Consider the following 4497-nt stretch of genomic DNA (forward strand, 5'->3'; position numbering starts at 1 on the left):
GGACCACTAGACGTCGAACACCAATTTCAAATCATATATCTGGCGGAAATATATCCTAAGAGCTACTTGAATTCCCACTTATAAACTCCCGAAATTTTCCCAGTTATGCAATCAGGTGTTGCGGATACAGGGGAAGCATAATATCTCACGCAAAACTAGCAAATCCTACATCCAGTTGTATCCATCCTTCAACACATAACCAAGAAACCTTCGGAAATCGTTACCTCAACCTTCGAAAAGCATCCGTTATACGAGTTATGGCAATACTCCCAAACTCCCGCCCCAGTACTGGGTGGCGTCGAGGTTATCTCACCAACAACTGCATAAAAGAGATTTTCGATGTCGGCGAACTAAACTCAGGTATTCCGGAACTGCAATGATAAAATTGTGATGACAACACCTCTAAGCTCAACTCCCCGGAACACTTCCACAAAACCCCTGACAGGAGGCACCAAGACAATGTTCTCGTCACAAAACCATGGGAACGATTCCAAGATACCCGTGTGATCCTAAATTTTTTTTAGTGAAATTTGAGAAGAGAAGAGTCAAAACTCTACGTCAGGATGCCTTACCAGAGCGATGAGGAGACTGGGGAGTAAAAAGAATTCCTAAACTCTCCGATATATAATTCCTAAATGACTCAAAACATTTTTCTAGACTCAACAACGACTGCTAAAAACGATCAATCAGTGGGGGCTCCTAAGGTCGGGGAAGGCTCTTATTACCAACTTGTAACGCCCTCGATGCGGCTATGTCTCCCACGTGTCGAAGCACGACTTAGAGGCATAACCGCATTGAAAGCAATGTCGCAAGTGAGGTAATCTTCACACAACCCATGTAATACATAAGGGAAAAGAGACATAGTTGGCTTACACTCGCCACTTCACACAAATACATGAATAAAGCATTACAACATCCAAATACAATCAGGGTCCGACTACGGAACCAAAATAAAAGAAGAACCCCAAATGCGGCAAGGTTCCCGATCGACCCCAACTGGGTCCCACTACTGATGAACTGGAAGTGGAACAACATAAAGGACAAGATCTTCATCGAGCTCCTCCTTGAGCTTGGTTGCGTCACCTGCACAGACTCATCGGCACCTGCAAGCTGGTTTTGAAAGTATCTGTGAGTCACGGGGACTCAGCAATCTCGCACCCTCACGATCAAGACTATTTAAGCTTATGGGTAAGGTAAAGGTATGATGTGGAGCTACAGCAAGCGACTAGCATATAAGGTGGCTAACATACGCAAAAGAGAGCGAGAAGAGAAGGCAAAGCACGGTCGAGAATCTATGATCAAGAAGTGATCCTAGAACAACCTACGTCAAGCATTACTCCAACATCGTGTTCACTTCCCGGACTCCGCCGGAAAGAGACCATCACGGTAACACACGCGGTTGATGCATTTTAATTAAGGTCAACTTCAGGTTTTCTACAACCGGACGTTAACAAATTCCCATCTGCCCATAACCGCGGGCACGGCTTTCGAAAGTTCAAATCCCTACAGGGGAGTCCCAACTTAGCCCATGACAAGCTCTCACGGTCAACGAAGGAATAGACCTCCTCCCGAGACATTTCGATCAGACTCGGTATCCCGGTTCTACAAGACATCCTCAACAATGGTAAAAATAAGTCCAGCAAAGCTGCCCGATGTGCCGACATCCTGGTGGGAGCTGCACATATCTCGTTCTCAGGGCAACACCGGATAGGTCAAGCTACGAGTAAAACCAGCCCTCAAGTTTCCCCGAGGTGGCCCCGCGGGCTGCCCATTTCGGACCAACACTTAGACAAGCACTGGCCCGGGGGGGTTAAAATAAAGATGACCCTTGGGCTGGCCTAACCCAAGGGAAAAAGAGGCTAGGTGGCGAATGGTAAAACCAAGGTTGGGCCTTGCTAGAGGAGTTTTATTCAAAGCGAACTGTCAAGGGGTTCCCATTATAACCCAACCGCGTAAGGAACGCAAGATCCGGGAACATAACACCGATATGACGGAAACTAGGGCGGCAAGAGTGGAACAAAACACCAGGCATAAGGCCGAGCCTTCCACCCTTTACCAAGTATATAGATGCATTAATTAAATAAGATATATTGTGATATCCCAACAAGTAAACATGTTCCAACAAGGAACAACATCTCCATGTTCCAACAAGGAACAAACTTCAATCTTCACCTGCAACTAACAACGCTATAAGAGGGGCTGAGCAAAGCGGTAACATAGCCAAACAACGGTTTGCTAGGACAAGGTGGGCTAGAGGCTTGGTTCAACAATATAGGAGGCATGATAAGCAAGTGGTAGGTATCGCAGCATAGGCATAGCAAAAGAGCGAGCATCTAGCAAGCAAAGATAGAAGTGATTTCGAGGGTATGGTCATCTTGCCTGAGATCCCGCAAGGAAGAAGAACGAGTCCATGAAGAAGACAAATGGACATAGTCGAACGAATCCTCACAAACGCGACGTTATCGGAACTAACCCGAAGAAGCAACACCGGAAAGAAGCAAACAACATAGTAAACAACCAACACATGAACATGGCATGATGCACAACTAAGTATGATGCATGTCCGGTTTAATGATAGATGGCATATCAAAGTGCACAAGCAATCCTACAAATTAAGTGGAGCTCAATATGCATCGGGATGCATATTGACAAAACACCACATCATTATTTAGTTCTCTCCCATTTAAGTACTCAACAATATTAAATGTTGGTTAACATGGCAAGAGGTGAAGCATAACAAAACTATACCCATTAAACAGTTTAAATGGGGCCGGATATAATAAACAACAAAACCGGTAAATCCCCATATGCATTTAGCAAATTAAAGCAAACAACAAATTAAACATTTTAATTGTTATTATCATGATGCGGATGACATGAACAAGTTTATGCAATTTTTATTAAAAGTTGACAAGAGCATTAAGAAGCATTTGTCATCGTGGCGGAAACAAAAGGGGTGCCACAACAACGATAACAAAACGGTGCCACGGCAACGTTCCGGTTCCGGTAACTCGAGTGAGATACCGATGCAAAGGAGAAATGTGCGGATGCGTGCAAAAGATGGTGGGGCGCTCCCGGATTCCGGGTGTCCCACGAGTTAGAGACATGGAAACGAGTGACAAATCGGACACGGTGCAAACATGAGCATCTCATGCAACACATGCATTCGTTCCACGGCGGTTGTATCATCATTATACCTTTGAAGCATGCGTTTCGAGGCGGTTCAAAAATGTCGAGGGAAGTAGTCGTTCACGGGTCATAGTGGAAGTAGTCGTTCTCGCGATGGTAGTGGACGTAGTGGTACACGTTTCGTAGTCGTACACATTCCGTAGATGTTCGAGGTCACAGCGAGGAACTTGACGTCCATGGAGTCTTCGAGGGTCGACGGTAGTCGTACACGGCAACCGTAGTTGAACTTGGCAATGGTAGTAGTACACGGGTCGTATAGGAACTTTCCGAAACCCAAGGTGCTGGTTGTGGATGTAGTGGAACTTGGTGCATCCAAGCTCTTCGGCGTAGTGGTACACATTCTGTAGATGAACGTGGGTGTCGTGGTACTTGGCAAAATCTTCAACGATCGAACTTGGCGCTACTCCCTGTTCGGAGTCGTCCGTCTTGGCGTCAACGGCAACGGCAAGCGGAGGTGCACGGGGACAGCAGAGACCACCGATAGGGGACTCGGGCAGGAGGTGAAGGAGACGCAGCGACGCGATCTGCGGCAAGAAGGCGAAGCAGAGGAGGTCGAGGTCGAGCACGGGGAGGCTGGACGCCGGCGGGGCTCGAGGCGGGGGGCGACGACGCCATGGAGGTTCGGGCACGGGAAGGAGACCGAGAGCTGCGGGCGCGAGAGGACGGATGGCGACGCCGTTGCTGGCGCAAAAGGCGGAGGAGTCCAGGAGGAGACCTTGAGCGTGGAACGCGGGCAGCTGCTCGCTGGTCTTGGCACGGTCGTGGATGAGGGCTGGAGGATGAATGGCGCACGGGCAGAGGAACGAGGAAGCGGAGATGGCGCGGAGCAGCAGCCTCCAGGGTCGCCGGCGCGGTCGCCATGGCCGGGGCCAAGGTAGCGGTCGAGGGGATCGGGCGTGGGGCACTGCCCCTCTGCGTGCGTGTGTAGCGGTGGCGTGGGAGGACGAGAGGGAGAGGATGAGTGGCTGCAAGGGCGAGGGGATAAGAAGAGGTCCAGGTGGGGTAGGGTTAGGAGGGGTGCAGGCTGGGCTGCAGATGGGCCAGCCTGCTGGGCTCTCTTATCTCTCTCACTCTAAAGAAAATAAAAACAAAACAGAGATAAGAAAGAAAAGAAAGGGAGGTTAGGGGAAGAAGTTGGACACGCGGATAATTTTCCCGGACTCACAAAAATGTGCTTGTTCCGAGAAAATAGAAAAAGGCCATGATTGAAGGATTTAAATTCAAACTCATTTGATTTAAATTCAAATGATTTGAATAGGAAGTGAGGGTTGGGAAGGTCCAGAAATGTTGAGAATTTTGGTGGGGCTT

The sequence above is a fragment of the Triticum aestivum genome, chromosome 5A (genome assembly GCF_018294505.1).
Source record: "Triticum aestivum cultivar Chinese Spring chromosome 5A, IWGSC CS RefSeq v2.1, whole genome shotgun sequence".
Taxonomy (NCBI): Eukaryota; Viridiplantae; Streptophyta; class Magnoliopsida; order Poales; family Poaceae; genus Triticum; species Triticum aestivum.